At 38.3% G+C, this 19,941-nt stretch overlaps 1 protein-coding gene and 1 pseudogene across 1 annotated transcript in view; both read right to left on the bottom strand.

Moving 5' to 3' along the window:
- Nucleotides 1-19,941, bottom strand: part of ASIP (agouti signaling protein) — a 75,976-nt gene that overhangs the window by 32,864 nt on the left and 23,171 nt on the right. The window lies entirely within an intron of this gene.
- Nucleotides 10,587-10,992, bottom strand: LOC109729701 (large ribosomal subunit protein eL31-like; annotated as a pseudogene).

The raw sequence follows: 19,941 nt of genomic DNA, 5'->3' as shown, positions 1-19,941 counted from the left end.
CAAAAAAAAAAAAAAAAAAATTTATGTCAATGTGTTTAAAACTGAGGTAAGGGGCCAAGCGCAGTGCCTCAAGCCTGTAATCCTAATGCTTTGGGAGGCATAGGCGGGAGGGTTGCTTGAGGCCAGGAATTGGAAGCTGCAGTAAGCTATGATTGCACCACTGTACTACAGCTTGGGTATCAGAGTGAGACACTGTGTCTAATTGTCTAAAATAAATAAAAAAGAAATGAACCAATATTACATGTGCAGACTAATACTCAAATCTTAAATTCTGTACTGTGAGAGTCATTTAAAATCTGATACTACAAGCAAATTTCTGAAGACATTTAAAGAAGCTCTAAAAATGCGACTCTGGGGTCAAGGTTGATATTTAGGAGTGCTTTTATCTTAGGATAATTTATTTTTTACTGCAAGGAAATAGAAAAGGCATGGTAAAGAGAAATAAGAAGCCACTAGTTAGTACAAAGATTGATTGCTTCCTTTACACTAAGCTCTTAACCACTCTGATCCATAAAAGTGAATCAAATAAATCTGTTTAACTTTCCAAGAAAATAGGATGACTGTCAAATTTTAAACTTTCCTAAGTAGCAGCAGCTTCACTCATTCTAGAATCAGATTAAAGTTGCAACCTAAACTTATATGCTTCCCCCAAGGAGCCAAGGCACTTCAATTTTCACCTTGTAGCAGAGGAGATTTGCTGTTTGTCTGTAATTTCAAAGATAAGAACAAGAAAACAACCAATCATACTACAAAAATCATATCAAGCCTTCACTCCATCTCAGAGGCAGGAAGATTCTTGTAGACTCACAATGAAAAGAGGAAATGTTTCATTAGCTGAAAAGCAGCAGTAGGCAGAATCAGGAGAGCAGGTTTTATAAAAGAAGCAAAAGTAAAGGTTATCCTTTATTTTACAGAGGGAATCTCTAGCAACCCAGGTCATGTGAACCTTAAACTCAGAGAGGGAAATAAAATCTCTGCAGGCAGCAGAAGAAAAGAAAGTTGTTTCCTTCTACTTACAGTGCAAGTGACTATGCCCTTTATCAGCCTCTTTAAGGGCAGCCAGAGCAGAGCGTCTTTCCTGTCCTTGGGTAGCAGAGGCAAGGCGTGTTGCTGTGAGATTTTTTTAAAGACAACAAGAGCTCCCAGCAGTTGGTTTCCCCATCTCATCTCTTTGCTTTCCACCAAGCAAAACTCCTGCTTTCATATTCATCCCGGTTGCCACAAGTCTTGTGGTCTAGTCTCCCTATATTTCTCTCTAGACTTTGGAATTGGAATTGATGTTGACACTGAGGTTAAAAGGGATTAGTAGGGAAGTGGTTGTTCTGAGGATACTGCATGGGCAGAGTTTAATGAGAATTTAATTCAGAATGGATCCCAGGAGACAGAATGAAACTTAGGCCTAGTGAGTTAACCTAAAAAAATAAATCCTTCCAAAGAAGGGTTTTACTCAGAAATTCTTTGTGTTGGCTGGGTGTGGCGACTCATGTCTATAATCCTAGCACTCTGGGAGGCCGAGATGGGAGAAAAGCTTGAGCTCAGGAGTTTGAGACCACCTGAGCAAGAGTGAGACCTCCCCCCCACCGTCTCTACTAAAAATAGAAAATATTAGCAGAGCATGGTGGCCCACACCTGTAGTCCCAGCTACTCGGGAGGCTGTGGCAGGAGGATTACTTGAGCCCAGGAGTTTGAGATTGCTGTGAGCTAGGCAGACACCAGGGCGCTCACCCGGGCAACAGAGTTAAGGGTAGATTGCTAAAACCCAGCCTACCTTATTAGTAAAATCTCTTTGGGAAATATTGGTCTCAGAATTTTCAGATTTCTATTTAGATTTTCACCAGTTTAAGGGGCTTCTCTCTGCTGACTCCATAAGCTATTAGGATGCAGCTTTCCTCTTCTTACTCATTTGGTTTTTCCTTGAATCAACTAAAATTTACAAGGTCATTCCTCACTGCAGGTTTGAGTGGGAAAAAAGAAAAAACAAACAAAAGAATTTACAAGGTCATGTGAAACCTGATCATACAAATTGAGTCATTCTTGTTATACTCAACTAAATCAGAGTCAAGGGGCCAGGGGAAAGAAGCATTCAGGGAACAAAGCATCTGCTTTAAGAATGAAATTTTCTACAAGTCTAGGTGCTGAAAAGCCCTGCTGTAATCTTAAAACCAATTTTACCTAGTAGCTGCTGAAATGACCTGCTGTGACTCTAAGACTAGTTTTATCTACCGCCATCACCCACTGATCCCCAGCCTGCCAGCTCCCAAAAGCTTCCCTAGTGCCAATGAGCTTTCTTTCATGACAATACATAACACTTCTCTTTGTAACAAAACTCCTAATCTTCATCTTCTCTCTGTTCCTCAGACATACTGAAGGCCGCCTTGTCTATGTGTATGCCCCAAATTGCAGTTCTTTCTTCCAAAATAAAATGTTTTTAATTTAGAGATTCATCTCTACATTTTAATTTAACTTCAACAGTGACAATTTATTACCCTCTGGATGATGTGAAGCTCAGAGGCTCTACAGAAGAAAGCAAGTTAAAACAGAGCTCTGCAGCAAGCATTGTCTGTTTATCCTTATTTCTAGAAACCAATTTCTTTTTGGTGGTTTATTGAGACGAAGACAACTGGAAAGACAAATAAATAAGGAGTCAGGAGACCTGGATTCCAGATTAAGCTTTGTTATTTTCTTTCTGTGATCTTGGGCAAGTCACATAAGCTGTCTGAACCCCACAATCTCATCTACCTACCACACTGGGCTGAAAAGATCAGATGAGATGACGTAGGCACATTGAAAACTGTGAAGCATTCCACAAATGTGAATGTTTTCTAAATTTTAATTCATTATATGACCCACCAGCTAGGCCCTTTGGATAGATAAGGAATTGGAATATGGGGTTGGGAGAAGGGGAGCAACATCCTGAGTCTGATGAATATTGGCTGATGGGATGGGGAATGGGGGTTGAGTGAAGTGGAAAAGAAAGATGAGGGAAAGAAAGCAGAAAAAACATCAAGTTTCTAGAGAAAGCCTTGGCTCAGGTGCTAATTGGGGCTTATACTCCTAAAATATAATGATGCTCAAGTATAGAGCAATGGTATGTAGGTGAACAATCAAAAATTACTTCTTTAAAAAGAATTAGTCAGGAGAGGATTCTGGGAAGATGCCAAAGTAGGAAGCACCAGGAATCTGTCTTCTTACCTAGATAAAAATCGCACTGGCAAGAATCTGTAACTATTTTGGAACTCTGGAGTCTATTTTGAAGGCTGCAACTTCCAGGGGAAGGCTTGGATGGTAAAGTGAGGTTAATTTCAGTCAAATCCAGCAATTAGCACAGTAGCAGCTACCCATCCCCCAATCCCAGCCTCATCATGGCAGGCAGCTGTGTACATGTTCCTGCAGCCGCTTGCACAAAGCTTGTGGGAGCCAGGGTGGGAAAAATGGATCTTGCTCTCCAAACACTTGGGATCTTGCTCTGATCACTACTGCTTCTGATCACTTAGGTGCAGACAAAGAGGCCAGGGCCATTATTGTTGCTCCTTCCCCATTGTTGGAAGCCCCTACCCCTCCTGATGAAGTGACCGCCAGAAGATTTAAAGGGCTGGTGCCCCCCACTTTTTCCTCCCTATGTTTTTTCTATTTTTCCCCTTTGGGAAGCATTAAAGACTAGGGCATTTAAAAATAACTACAGGCCGGGCGCTGTGGCTCACGCCTGTAATCCTAGCTCTTGGGAGGCCGAGGCGGGCGGATTGCTCAAGGTCAGGAGTTCGAAACCAGCCTGAGCAAGAGCGAGACCCCGTCTCTACTATAAATAGAAAGAAATTAATTGGCCAACTGATATATATATATAAAAAAATTAGCCGGGCATAGTGGCGCATGCCTGTAGTCCCAGCTACTCGGGAGGCTGAGGCAGAAGGATCACTGGAGCCCAGGAGTTTGAGGTTGCTGTGAGCTAGGCTGACGCCACGGCACTCACTCTAGCCTGGGCAACAAAGCGAGACTCTGTCTCAAAAAAAAAAAATAAAATAAAAATAAAAATAAAAATAACTACATATATAGGGAAAATTAGAAAATGACTACACATGCCCAGGGGAAGGTGCAGGCTCAGGAAAGACCTGAGAAGACTTTACCACAGGCTGATTCTTGGCACAGAGATAGCCTAAAACAATCAACAAAACAAAACAAACAAACAACTCCCCCCAACAATAACAAAGCAAAGCCCAAGGAAGGGAGAGAACCTGATTTCCAGAGTTACCATATTATTAGATGCAAATGTCCAGTTTGCAACAAAAAAAATCACAAGGCATACAAAGAAACAGGAAAGTATGGCAATTCAAAAGAAGTAAATAAATCAACAAAAACTGTTCCTATAAAAGACCTGATGGCAGATCTACTACACGAAGACATTAAAACAATTGTCTTAAAGATGCTCAGAGAACTAAAGGAAGATGTGGAGAAAGTCAAGGAAACAATGTATGACAAAAGGAAAATATCAATAAAGAGATAAAAACCTAAAAAGAAACCAAAGAGAAATGCTGGAGCTGAAAAGTACAATAACTGAAATAAAAAAAACTGCACTAGAGAGATTCAAAGGTAGATCTGAGCAGGCAAAAGAAAGAATCAGTGAACTTGAAGATAGAAGTCTGAGGAACATAAACAAAAGAGATTAAAGAAAAGCGAACAGAGTCTATGGAGCATGTGGAACACCATCAAGCAGAACAACATATTCACAGTCCCAGATGCCTGGGAATCCCAGGAGAAGAGAGAATATTTGAAGAAATAATGGCTGAAAATATCCAAAGTTTGATGAAAGACTTGAATATAAACATCCAGGAAACCCAGTTGTCAGGTATCAGTCTGAAATGTCAGTTCTTGGCAGGCTCATGGCCAAAGAATGACCAGACACACCAGAGTAAGGCAAACACAAAAATGAGGTTTACTGAGGAGAGAAAGATAGGATTATAGAGCAAGAGCAAGCTATAGGTTTACAGAGTGGGGTACATACACCACAGATGATGATGGGACCCATTGTTGCAGCAAAGGCAGAGTAAAAGGAAGGGCAAAAAGGGCATGTTTATGGTCTGCCTCTTGTTTTGTAGTGCCTGGATTGGCACCTCCCTTGTGATTCAGAGGTCACCATGGGACCACTTGATTGGACAGTTGGGAGTTGCATGACCTGAGTCTTACTATGTATGTGGGTTGTTTTAGGTCACTTTCCAGACTCTATCATACCTATGCTGCTTGGCCCATGGGCTAGAGAATCTTCTGCATTCTTTTGCAGTTGGTGCGCTAAGTGCTGATTGACAGATTTGTAGGGTGTTCCCTCCTAACCCAGGTATGGAAATTGCTTGGGAAAAGGTTAAGGTGGGGCAGGACCAAGATGGGAGCCTGGGACCCACCCTTGTCCTTCTTCCCAGATGGGGCAATTGCACCAAGGCAAGACTCCCACTTTCATCCTTAGGAGACCTGAAATCCCTCGTTATCTACCTAACACAATGAATTCTCAGTAAGATGAACTAAAAGAGACCCACACAAAGACACATTATATTCAAACTTTGAAAGCCAAAAATAAAGAGACGATCTTGGAAACAGCAAGAGAGGAGTAGTGACTCATCACATACAAGGAATCTTTCATAATATTATCAGCAGATATCTCATCAGAAACTTTGGAGGTTGGAGGCTCCCATTCAAAATGCTGAAAGAAAAAAACTGTTGGCATTTTGTCATGACAAGGGGTCTGTTCGTCATCTGTGGCAAATGTATCTTGTTCTCACTCTGTAAACCTGTATCTTACTATTCCTCTATAATCCTATCTTTCTCTCCTCAATAAGCATTTTAAGCATTTTCATGCTTAAAAAAAGAAAAAGAAAAAGAAAAAAACTGCTACTAAGAATCCTATATCTAGATTCTCTCAGTTGATGAAAAAAAAGCATTTGACAAAATCCAACACTGTTTCATAATAAAAACACTCAACACAAGAAGGAAACAGCCCCATCAAAAAGTGGGCAAAACACATGAATAGAAATTTTTCAAAAGAAGATTGACAAATGGCAAAAAAAATATGAAGAGAGCAAGAGTGAGACCCCATCTCTACTATAAATAGAAAGAAATTAATTGGCCAACTAATATATATAGAAAAAATTGGCCGGGCATGGTGGCACGTGCCTGTAGTCCCAGCAACTCGGGAGGCTGAGGCAGAAGGATCGCTTGAGCCCAGGAGTTTGAGGTTGCTGTGAGCTAGGCTGATGCCACGGCACTCACTCTAGCTTGGGCAACAAAGTGAGACTCTGTCTCAAAAAAAAAAAAAGACAGAAAAAAAATATGAAGAAATGCTCAACATCACTAATCATTACCACTTTATCCCTGTCAGAATGGTCATTATTAAAAAGTCAAAAAACAATAGATTCAGAGAGAAAGGAATGCTTATATACTGCTGGTGGGACTGCAAATTAGTACAACCTCTATAAAAAGCACTATGGAGATTTCTCAAAGAACTAAAAGTAGGCCTACCATTTGATCCAGCAATCCCACTACCCAAAGGAAAAGAAGTCATTTTATCAAAAACACACATGCACGCAAATATTTATTGAAGCACAATTCATAATTCCAAAGGTGTGGACTCAATCCAAGTGCCCATCAATTAATGAGTGCATAAAGAAAATGTGAGGGATACACACACACACACACACACACACACACACACACACACACATACACACATACATACCATGTAGTACTATTTAGGTGTGAAAAGGAATGAAATCATGTCTTTTGCAATAATTTGGATGGAAGTGGAGATCATCATCCTATGTGAAGTTTCTCAGTAATAGAAAACTACATACCATACCTTCTCACTAATAATTAAGAGTTAAACAATGGGTACATATGAGCACAAAGAGATATAAAGGACACTGGAAACCAAGAAGAGGGGAGGGTGAAACGGGGGTCGAGGCATAAAAACTTACCTATTGGGTAAAATGAATACTATTCTGGTGATAGGCACACCAAAAGTCCTGACTTAAGCATTATAGAAGGTATCCATGTAACAAAACATTTGTATCACCTTAATATTTGGAAATTTAAAAAAATTTCAGCAAACTAGGAATAGAAGAAAACTACCTCAACATAATAAATGTGATATATAAAAAAACCCACAGCAAACATCACACTCAATGGTGAAAGACTGAAAGCTTTTCCTCTAACCTCAGGAACAAAGTGGGCTATAGGAACAAGACAAGGATGCCAGCTTTCGCCACTTCTATTTAACATAGTACTGGAAGTTCTAGCTAGTGCAATCAGGCAGGAAAAAGAAATTAAAGCCATCCAAATTGAAAAAGAAGAAATAAAATTATATCTGTTCACAGATGATATGATTTTAAATATAGAAAGCCTAAAGATTCCACACAAAAACTGTTAGAACTAATAAATGAATTTAGCAAAGTAGCAGAGTGCAAAGTCAACACACAAAAGTTAGTTGCATTTTCATATACTAACAGCGAATAATCTGAAAAAGAAGTTAAGAAAATAATTCCATTTAAAGAAGCATGAAAAAGAATAAAATACTTAGGAATTAAGATAACCAAGGGGGTGAAAGACTTGTACAATGGCCGGGCAAGGTGGCTCACGCCTGTAATCCTAGCTCTCTGGGAGGCTGAGGCAGGCAGATCATTTGAGTTCAGGAGTTCGAAACCGACTTGACCAAGAGCAAGACCCCGTCTCTACTATAAATAGAAAGAAATTAATTGGCCAACTAATATATATAGAAAAAATTAGCCAGGCATGGTGGCACATGCCTGTAGTCCCAGCTACTCAGGAGGCTGAGGCAGGAGGATCGCTTAAGTCTAGGAGTTTGAGGTTGCTGTGAGCTAGGCTGACGCCATGGCACTCACTCTAGCCTGGGCAACAAAGTGAGACTCTGTCTTAAAAAAAAAAAAAAAAAGACTTGTACAATGAAAACATTGCTGAAAGAAATTAAAGATATAAATAAATGGAAATATGTCACATGTTCATAAATTAGAAACCTTAATATTGTTAAGATGTTAATACTTATCCAAAGCAGTCTTTGGATAAGATTCAATATAATCCCTATCAAAATCCCAATGAAATTTTTTTTTGCAGAAAAAGAAAAAAAACCCATCCTAAAATTTGTGTGGAATCTCAAGGGACCCCAAATAGCTAAAACAACTTTGAAAAAGAACAAAGCTGGAGGACTCATACTTCCTGATTTCAAAATTTACTACAAAGCTGCATTAATCAAAATAGTGTGGTATTGACATAAAGACAGACATATAGAACAATGGAATAGAATAGAGAGCCTAGAAATAAACCTTCACATATATAATCAAATGATTTTTGACAAATATGCCAAGACCATTTAATGGGGGAAAAGAACAGTCTTTTCAACAAATGTTCCTGGGAAAACTAGATATTCACATGCAAAACAATGAATTTATTTTTTATTTTTTTGTTTTTTTGGGGAAAACCATGTGGCTTTATTATACAGTCCTTGACAAGGTTCTGGGGCCCCAAGAGAGGGGGCCCCAGAAGTTGAAACAATGAATTTAGACTCTTTCCTAATACCATATACAACAATATACTCAAAATTGGTCACGGATCTAAATGTAAGAGCCTAAAATATAAAACTCTTAGAAGAAAAGAAATAGTCATGAAAGTAAACAGACAACCTACAGAATGGGAGATAAGGGGCTGATAACTAGAATATACTTAGAACTCATGAAAATCAGCAAGAAAAAATCAAATAACCCTATTAAAAAGTGGGCAAAGGACTTGAACAGAAACTTTTCTAAAGAAGACAGAAGAATGGCCAACAAACATATGAAAAAATGCTCAACATCTCTAATCATCAGGGAAATGCAAATCAAAACTACAATGAGATATCACTTAACTCCAGTGAGAATGGCCTTTATCAAAAATTCTCCAAACAATAAATGCTGGCGTGGATGCGGAGAGAGAGGAACACTCCTACACTGCTAGTGGGACTGCAAACTAGTTCAACCTCTGTGGAAAGCAATATGGAGATACCTTAAAGTGATACAAGTGAATCTACCATTTGATCCAGCAATCCCATTGCTGGGCATCTACCCAAAAGATCCAATGACACTCTACAAAAAAGACACCTGCACTCGAATGTTTATAGCAGCACAATTCATAATTGCAAGGCTGTGGAAACAGCCCAAGTGCCCATCAATCTAAGAATGGATTAATAAAATGTGGTATATGTATACCATGGAGTACTATTCAGCTCTAAGAAACAATGGTGATATAGCACATCTTATATTTTCCTGGTTAGAGCTGGAACCCATACTACTAAGTGAAGTTTCCCAAGAATGGAAAAACAAGCACCACATATACTCACCAGCAAACTGGTATTAGCTGAGCAGCACCTAAGTGGACACATAGGTACTACAGTAATAGGGTATTGGGCAGGTGGGAGGGGGCAGAGGGGAGGGTATATACATATATAATGAGTGAGAAGTGCACCATCTGGGGGATGGTCATGCTGGAGACTCAGACTTGTGGGGGAGGGGGGAAATGGGCATTTATTGAAACCTTGAAATTTGTACCCCCATAATATGCCGAAATAAAAGAAAAAAAAAACAAAAAACCAAAAAAACTCTTAGAAGAAAATACTGAGCAAAAAGCTTTATATCATTGGATTTGGCAATGGTTTTTTGTATATAACACCAAGGTCACAGGCAACAAAAGAAAAAATAGACAAATTGGATTTCGTTAACATTTAAAACTTTTGCACATAAAAACACACTATTATCAGAGGCAACCCACAAAATGGGAGAAAAAATTTACAAATCATGTATCCAATAGTGGATTGATAGCCAGGATATACAGAGAACTCATAAAATTCAATAACAACAAGAAACAACCTAAATAAAAAATGGGCAAGGGACTTGAATAGCTATTTTTCCAAAGAAGATATACAAATAGCCAATAAGCACATGAAAAGATATGCAACATCACAAATCATATAATTTTCCTTTCTTTTATTGTCTTTGATTTTGATATCGAAGTTATGCTACCTCCATAAGATGAACTGGGAAGTGTCCCTCTTTTTTTTTTTTTTTTAACTCTCTGGAAACTTTGTGTGAGATCGTCAATTCCTTGAAAGTGGTAGAACTTACCTGTCCAGGCTTATCAGAGTGCATCATATAGATAGTTATAAAAATTTAAAACTGTGATCCAATTTTTTAATAGTCATAGGACAATTAAGTTTTCTATTTTGTCTTGAATTAACTGGAATTTATTTCTTGTGTTTTCAAATTTGTTGGCCTAAAATTGTGTATACTGTTCTTCTTATTGATGTAATCTCTTATCACTTGCTATATCACCTTTTATCTTTTATAATATTATTTTTGTGTTCTTTTTAAATTTAATTGTACCAGATGTATTTTCAAAACACCAATTTGGCTTTGTAAATCTTCTCCATTATATATGTGCTTTCTTTTTCACTAATTTCTGCTCTCATTTTTATCTTTATTCTTTTCCTTTCTTTGGGTTTATTCTGCCCTTTTGCTTTTATTTTTGTTTTGTTTTTGCTGTTTAATAACTTTATTTGGCAATCAGTGGTTAGTTCTTATCCACATTGACTGTAGATTTTTGAAAGTGGTAACAGATACATAATTAACCAAAGTATAGAGGTTGGTTAGTGAATCTTCATCCTCACTAAGTTTGCTAGACAACTGTGAACGGATATGGTATGGGACATTCCTTCTAATACAGATAACTTTGGCATCTTATTCCTTTGGCCCACACAGCTTTGCTCAGTCTGGTATCAATGCTCACATCTGGAATCTCCATCTTCTTCATGGCAAATTTCCGGATCTCTTTGAGTGCCCAAGGGGCACGCTTCTTGAAGCCCACTCCATGGATGTGCTTGTGAGTGTTCATGGTGTATTCTTGGGTCAATAACTCATTGATGGGAGAATGGCCATTCTTCTTCTCACCACCGTTCTTTGTGGGAGCCATTCTGCTGGACCTAAGTTGTGAAAGCTTATTCTGCATTTTTTCTCCTTAACTTTGTATGTTGGATGCTTATTTTATTAATCTGGAATGCTTCCAGAAATGAAAGGCAAATATATACATTTTAAACTTTATTAGATATTGCCAAATTGCTCTCCAAAGCATTTGTACTGATTTATATGCCTATAGGAATATAGGAGAGTTTTTATTTCCTTACATTGTTACCAATCGTTGGTATGTCAGACTTCAAAAGTTTTACTCATTAGCTATGTCTTATTTATCATATTTCCAGTGCTTAGCACAGGGTGTGGCACAGAGTAGAGTCTGGAATTAATTTTGTTTGCTGAATAAATCTACAGGGAAATAGAGTTCACTTTAAAATATAAGGAAGATTTTAAAATGGAAGCTGGCACGAGATAAGGTATGAAAGGAGGCCATGTGTCCTCCATTACTGAAGGTTTCGATGCATGAACTGGATTATTGCTTGGAAAGGCTATAATAGAGGAAATGTCTTCCTTCTAGTAGAGTGCAAAATTTTAGAGCCTTTAAAGTTTAAATCAAATCTGAATTTTAAAGAGATTCTATATAGTTGAGAGAATGGGACTCACATTTTGATGATGGTTGTAGTGAAATGAGGGGAAAGATTGAAAGCTTAAGTTAGGGCAGGCTTAGGCAGTGGCATTGGGAAGCATGTGGGCATGGAAGGGCTGTAAAAAGTGGTCATGAAGGAATACTATATAGATGGTGGAATAATACCAAAGGCACACTTTGCTTACTTTGGAATTTGTCTGATGTCTACACCCAAATGAGAGCACCATGAGGATAGAGTTCTCTTTTGTAGTCTTTTGACTATCTTGTAGCTTGTTCTTTGTGTAGAGTAGCAATAGAGTTATAAGCTTTTGCTCTTTGAAGAGTCAAGGAACTACAGGCTAAGAAAGCAGAGACTAGCCCTAACCCTAAGCCATCTTTGGGGATAATAGAGCAAATCTAATTGTTATAGTCTGATTAGAAAATGCTACTTGCAGTATAAACATTTACAGAAATACTGCTATTTATACACACTAACATATGCCAGGCATTATGTTAAGTGCTGAGGATAGAGAGATGAAGATAACTTATTTTCTATATTCAAATTGTTAATAATCTAGTAGGACCCAAAGTCCCAATGTAAATCCAGATAGGATCTGTAATTAGGCTAGGACAAGTCAACATATGAAATTATTACTCTTTGAAACTTGATATTCCCAAAATTTTATTAGCTTTCATGGATTTGAAATTTGTTGAATTTAACTTCATGATATGAAATTCAAGATACTTCAAAGGAAGATACAAGCACCCTGGAGCTAGAACTGATACTTTTAAGTATTTAATAAAGCCTTATTTATTCACTTGGGGCCTTCAACACTCGCACCAGAATCATGGGGGATAGGAGATGCTTATCAAATATACAATTTCCTGGACCTCACTCCAGATCTACCAAATCAGAATTTCAGAGGGTGGAGCTATGGGCTCTGCAGCTGAAACAAGCACCTCAAGTAATTCTGATACAGAGTAAGGTTTATGGATTCCTACAATAAAGTGACAAAACCCATAACAATTCTCAATTCCAGAGAGTGGTGTCCCCTTGACCTCTAGCAGCTCAGAGATCACTTAAAAATTACAGCAGTGGGGGAGGGCGTGGTGGCTCACACCTGTAATCCTAGCACTTTGGGAGGCCAAGGCAGGAGGATCACTTGAGCCCAGGAATTTGAGGTTGCAGTGAGCTATATGACTCCATTGTACTCTATGTAGCCCAGGCAACAGAGTGAGGCCTTGTCTTAAAAAAAAAAAAATTACAGCAGTGGAAGAGGCTGGTTCTCCTGATGCAGGAGAGTCTTTGACATTTAACTTTAGCAAGAATACTGCTGAAGGATGGCCATGTCCTTCTGGAATTACCAAGCACCCTTTAGCCAGACATATTACAGAGTCAATAAATTCTCATTCAGACCTCTCATTCTCTCTCTTTTTTTTTTAGTTTCTTTTTTTGCCTTTCTTTTTAAACTTGTCACCCAACTAATTATTTTTTTCTATTTTTAGTAGAGACAGGGTCTTGCTCTTGCTCAGGCTGGTCTTGAACTCCTGAGCTCAAGCAAGTCTCCTGCCTCAGCCTCCCAGAGTGCTAGGATTACAGGCATGAGCCACCACACCTGGCCCAGACCTCTCATTCTCTATCTTGACACCTATTCACACTGTTTCCCTCTCAATGTTTGCAGATTTCACACTCTACCTTTCCCCACCCATGGTCTGGGTCCCTCATTGATCCTTAATGGAAGAAGCAGATTTTCACAAAAACTTCTGTGGCCATTGTTATTAAAGGAAATAACATGTGAGAAAGTATCTAGCACTATGCCTGGTATTAGCAAGTGCTCAATTTGTTGAATGGAAAAACTAAAACAAAATATAATATAGTATCAAAACAAATTCATTTACTAAAAATTATAACCAAGGCAGAAAAATCTCATTTAAATGATTAATAATCATAATAATATAAGTTTAGACATAAACATGATTCTCAAATGGATTAGTTCTTTTTTTACTGAGACTATAAACTAGCTCTATCCATCTTTAGTCCTAGAATATACATACATACACACACAAGTCTAATGGGTGGCAATAGCTTAAATGAATATAGTGAAGGCCTATTTTAACCTGAAGTTAGGTTCTAAATTCAGTAATATATGGTGAAATTGCTTATAGTTAAAATTGCTCTTGAAATTCCTTAGGAAAATGTCATGTTGAAGATCTACTATCAGTGTTGGAACAGATTGCTGTAACTCCAGTTGAGCACCAGTCTAAGGAGCTGGCTTGCATTTAGGGGCCATGTGTAAAGGCATTCTTTAATCGCTAGACTGACAGCTCCAAGAGAGGTTCACATAAGAATTGAGACGGGCTGAGAAAACAGCAGATGTCTACTTTCCATTTCACACTCATAAGATTATTGAGTGGAACAGTGGAGGAATCCCCAGCACTTTTTAAGTCCCTCCCTCTCTTCCTTCTTTCCTTCCTTTTTGCTTAGCAATATGATTGAGTTTATACTATCTCTGTAAAGCCTCTTGATGATACAAAGTCTTAACCCAAAGGGGCAAGTCTTGAGTGAGAACATTTCTACCAGTAGGCCAGGCAATGAACTGAAGCATTTTTTAGATTGGGTTGGCTTTCCTAAAGGTCTGAAATCACATAAAGCAAACATTTAGGTTCTCAATGACATACAGAATATTAATTCATTCAATTTTGACAAATAAAAATATTTATTGAGCACCTGTTTTGTGCCTGGCATCATGGGCACTGGAGATATAATAGCAAACAAATTGGACAAGAACTCTGCCCTCCTGGAGCTTACAGAAGGAGGAGCTTACTCCTTTACTACTTTGTAAATCCTTCCTTTCTTAATGTTACTCAAAGTGAAGGAGAAATGAATTTATGGCTGTTTAAACAGACATAAATAACAGTCCAAGGCTCGGGTTACCACTTCATTATCCTGAATTATAGTCACCACCAGACTGGCAGGTCCTGCCATCCACAGATGGAACATATTAGAAAAAAATAATAATAACAAAAAAACAATAAAAAATATACAAATAAATAACAATATAGCATAACAACTACTTACGTAGCATTTACATTGTATTAGGTATTATAAGTAATTTAGAGATGATTTACAGTATATGGGAGGATGTGCACAGGTTATATGCAAATGCTATGCGATTTTATATCACATAAGAGACTTAAGCATCAGTGAATTTTGGTATCTTGTGGGTACTGGAACTAGTCCTCCTTGGATACCAAAGGATGACTGTACTAGTTGTTTTACCCTCTAGAATGATCTGAATATGGTCTATCCCAACAGTAACAATGACAGCTATCAAATAGTGATTTCTTGCCATATGCTAGCCACTGTGCTAAGTGCTTTACATAGCTTATCTCATTTAATGCTCACAATGACCTTATGAAGTAGGTATTATCTTTATCTAACAGTTGAGAAAACACAGGCAAAGAGCAGTTAATATGACCTGTTTTGAACTATTTCACTATACTGCCTCTCAATTGTCCCTTCATATCACATAGAGGAAAATGTAGTTGTTGAATACTTTCTAGGTATGCAGCCCTGGGCTCATTCTATAGGGAAAACAGAAGTAAAAAGATTTTGTTCTTGATTTCAAGGAGCTCATCTCTCATCCTCATAGATGGGTCAAGGAAATATTTCAATGAAGAAACAGGAATAGAGGTGTTCAGCATGACCCTGGAGTCAGACTGCAAGTCAAGGCCAGCCAGAGTCAGGGCTGAGATGTGAGCCGTCTAATGTTGAACTGGTAGAGGTTCTTCTCTCCCTCTCAGAGGACCCCAATCCTGCCCCAACTTCCCATCTTTTTTTTTTTTTTTTTTTTTTTTTTAGGCATTCCCAAACATTCTGTATCCCATCTTTAATTTCTACCCAATTCCCCCTTGCCATTCCGGGAACTCCAAAGGCACCATGGGGATCCCAACCTGTTTTTTTTTTTCCCTTTTTTTCCAACCTGATTTTATGAAGGAAACAATGGGAGAGAGTTTGAGGCACTTGGCTTTGGCCTCTGCAATCTGGGGGTTTGGAGAGTTTGACTTGAATCTGACAGTAAGAGAAAAATTACATTTCCAAATATGAAAGGAAAATCTTTAGGGAAAGGTTTTCATGCCTCCTCAGGGACAAGTGAAATAAGGGGCCATCTTTCTGAAGCCCAGACCATATGACACATTCTTCTACCACAGCTATTTCCTTGTTTTTACAGAACTAACTGCCTCATAAATTGTTGAAAGATTCAGTGCTGAAGAATGGACAATAGGAACACATATTGCTACTAGGTTTCATGGGTATTCTGAACTTGTAAACTCTTTGGAGATGTTAGAGGGCGCTGTGATTCAAAGCTGCTGTTTACTACTTGACTTCCTACAGTCACAAGTTGTTTCGCAATAAGCCTCAAGTAGTTTTTGCCTGGTTGTTGTCTTCTGTTTTTTTATTTTTTTTATTTTTTATTTCAGCATATTATGAGGGTACAAATGTTAAGGTTACGTATATTGCCCATATCTCCCTCCCCCCTCGAGTCAGAGCTCCAAGTGTGACCGTCCCCCAGACGTTGCACATCTCACTCATTATGTTTGTATATACCCATCACTTAATACATCTTCTGGTTCCCCAGGACAGATGAGGAATCCTTGCTATACACTCTCATAGCAATCTGTACTTTTCTTTCTTAAAGTCAATATGATTATAATTGTTTTGTGTAATTTTTTCAATGCCTTTATTTTCCTTCTAGAGTGTAAGCTCCATGGGGGATGCATTTAAACGTTTTGTTTGCCACCACTGTGTCCCCAGGCCCCAGTGTGGGGCCTAGCCCCAGAGATGCCCAATTAATGTACGGTGAAGGACAAATGAATACATGATCTGGAAATCATAGAATTTAAGAACTGAAAGAGACTTTAGGCTTTGTTTAATGCAATCCCCTTAGGTTATAGAACAAAAAACCAAGTTCCAGAAAAATGAAGAGCTTTTCCCATTGTCACATATTGTTTTCTGGCAGACTCTATGCCCAAACTGATCCTTTTAATTCCCTTTTCTCGACCTTATTGTACTTACAATTACTTAAAAGTTTTAGAATAAAGGCATTAACCAGTAATTATAGATTCAATGGTTGAATAATGTCATCCCCCAAATTCATGTCCACTCAGAACCTCAGAATGTGACCTTAGTTGTTTTTTTTAAAACTATTCTCTGATTTTTTTATTTTCATTCACCAAAAAGATCATTTGCTATAAATACAGTCATGTGCTGCTTAACGACAGGGATATATTCTGAGAAATGTGTCATTAGCTGATTTCGTCCTTGTGCAAACATCATACAGTCTACTTATACAAACCTAGATGTTATAGCTTACTATGCACCTATGGTATAGCCTATTGCTTCTAGGCTACAAACCTGTACAGCATGCTACTGATCTGAATACTGTAGGCAATTGTAATACAATAGTAAGTGTGTATCTAAACATAGAAAAGGTACAATAAAACTACAGTATAAAATATAAAAATGGCTGGGTGTAGTGCCACCTGTAATTCCAGCACTTTGGGAGGCTAAGGCAGGAGGATTGCTTGAGGTCAGAAGTTTGAGACCAACCTGGGAATGAGTGAGACCCCATCTCTACAAAAAACAAAAAAATTAGCCAGGTGTGGTGGCATGCACTTCTAGCCCCATCTACTTAGGAGGCTAAGGCAGGATGGCTTGAGCCCAGGAGTTTGAGGTTGCAGTAAACTATGATAATGCCACTGCACTCAAGCCCAGATGACAGAGCAAGACTCTGTTACACACAAAGAAGGCATGCTTATATAGGGTGCTTACCTGAATAGAGCTTGCAGGACTGGAAGTTGCTCTGGATACGTCAGTGAGTGAGTGGTGAGTGAATGTGAAGGCCTAAGATTTTACAGTACACTACTACAGACTTTATAAATATTGTTCACTTAGGCTACACTCAATGTATAAAATTTTTTTTTCTTTCTTCCATAATAAATTAACTTTAGCTTATTGTAACTTTTTTATTTTATAAATTTTTTAATTTTTCAAAACTTTTTGACTCATAACACTTAGCTTAAAATATGAACACATCATATAGCTGTACACAAATATTTTCTTTCTTTATATTCTGATTCTATATGTTTTATTTTTTTTCACTGTTTCTTTTTATTTCAGCATATTATGGGGATGCTTTTTTATTTTTTAAAGTTTTTTTTTTTTTACTTTTTAAATCTTTTTTGTTAGAAACTAAGACACAAACACATACATTAACCTAGGCCTACCTGGGGTCAGTATCATCAATATCATTGTCTTCTTCCTGCATATCTTGTCCCACTGGAAGTTCTTGAGAGGCAATAACATGCACGGAGCTGCTGTCTCCCATGGTAACAATGCCTTTTTCTGGAATACCTTCTGAAGGATATACCTGAGGCTCTTCTTGAGGAAGTGGTATTCTTTTCAGAAATTTGTCCATGGTGGTTTGCTTGGTTTGTTTCTTTTTAAAAGTCATAGACGTGCTTGTAAGCAGAACATTCTTCTTTATTAATGAAAACCTTTTGGTGTTGGGGTCTGTGTATGCAAAGTTTTTAAGGAGGTTACTGAGGTCTATAAAAGCTTCTGCTAAACGCTTCATGGTGATTTTTCTGGGAGGTTCCTTTTTTCTCCCCCTTTTTTCTCTTGCTTCTTGTTCAGCTGTTCCGGTTCTAGTTTCTACAACTTCTTATTAGTCAGTTAGCTCCTCAGGAACCACCCCTAGAAGCCCCTCAGTGTCATCCTCATCCACACCCAGGTTAAAGTTGTTTGCCATCTCAATCACAGACCTGTTAATTTTTGCAACCTTCTCATCCTTGGTAAATCTTTTGAATTCATGGACAAATCTCCTGGATGTCTTCTTTCAGATGCAGTTCATACACTTCTTGGTGACATCATCCCAAGCCCAAACAAAGTTTTGATGTAGTCACAGATGTTGTAATCCTTCCAGAATTGTATCTGTGTCTTCCTTAGTTGTTGCAATAGCCTAGGCAGTGGTCCTTCTCAGGTAGCAGATGGCTATAACTCCCTGATCCATTGGATGTATCAAAGAATTGGTGTTTAGAAGGAGAAACACCATTCTGATAGTGAGATAAAGATCATCAACATTATCAACAATAACCAAAATCTTGAAATTTGGTATTCTCCAAATAGTACTATGGTATTCTCCAAATAGTACTTCTCCATTTCACTGGCATAGCAATTCGGGAGGACATGTCGGAGGAGGAGCTGGGTCATCCATGGCTTCTTATTGCTGCTGTCATAGACTGGCAATGTGTACTCATGTATATGTTTGAAGGCCCTGAGGTTCTCATTGTGCCAGATCACAAAGAATTTCAATTTGTAGCCTGCTCATTGCCCCCAAGCAACACTGTTACCTTGTTCTTAAAAGTCTTGAAACCTGGCACTGTTGTCCTCTTTATGGATGAAAGCCCTTTCAGGCATTCATTTTAGAATAGGGAGATTTCATCCAAATTGAAGATTTGCTCTGACAAGTCATTTTCCTCCACAATCAGCTTATCTAGAGTTTCTAAAAATTCTTCAGCTGCCTTCACATCAGCACTCGCAGACTCACCTCTCACATTCACATTATGTAGTGTAATGAATAATGATTCTTGAATCGTTTAAACCACCCAGAGCTAGCAGTAAATTGAACATCTTAGTTGGACCTTTTCTTTTCTTTTTATAATTTAAGTAGAGAGTTTATTTGGGCCAAGTATGAGGACTGCAACGTGGGAACATAGAGTTGTCTTGAATATGTCCCCAGCCTTTTCTTTCAACATCACAAACACACTTTTTGCTTTGATCATAATTATCATGGTGCTGAGAGGGATACGCTACTGTGCCTGCTCTTCAATCCAGGCATTAGAAGTTTTTCCATATATAATATAGGCTCTTCTTGAATTTTTGTTAATCTCGTTGCCTTCAATAAACCAGACCCTTTAATTTGGTCATTTTGTTCTTATTCTTCAAGATCGTAGCTGTTAGGTTTATTCAGGGTGGGAACCCGAAATGTATGTATAGGATGAAATGCGGTTAATGGAAAACTTAGATCGTGATCATAAAGCCTGTGAAACAATAGCCGCAGGGGTCGAGAGAGTCCAAAGGTTTTAAATCTGACTCTGACCACAGACAGTTGCAGCAACGCTGGCATTCCTATTGTCCATGATAAGGACAAAGCTAATTCCCTATCTCTGCAGGATGAGACTGATGCAGGGGTCCCAGAAATTGTTTGGTTGAAAAGAATTTATTACAGCACTGTTCTGGTCCTGTTGCTTTAGTCCTTCCAGAAAAACCCTTTGTAAAACCCTAGGCTTTCCCCTCTCTCATGGTGGATGCTCTTTTAGGCC

Source organism: Microcebus murinus, chromosome 16 (genome assembly GCF_040939455.1).
Source record: "Microcebus murinus isolate Inina chromosome 16, M.murinus_Inina_mat1.0, whole genome shotgun sequence".
NCBI classification, from domain to species: domain Eukaryota; kingdom Metazoa; phylum Chordata; class Mammalia; order Primates; family Cheirogaleidae; genus Microcebus; species Microcebus murinus.
Note: the sequence above shows the minus strand (reverse complement) of the source record. Positions and strands in the feature narration are given on the sequence as shown.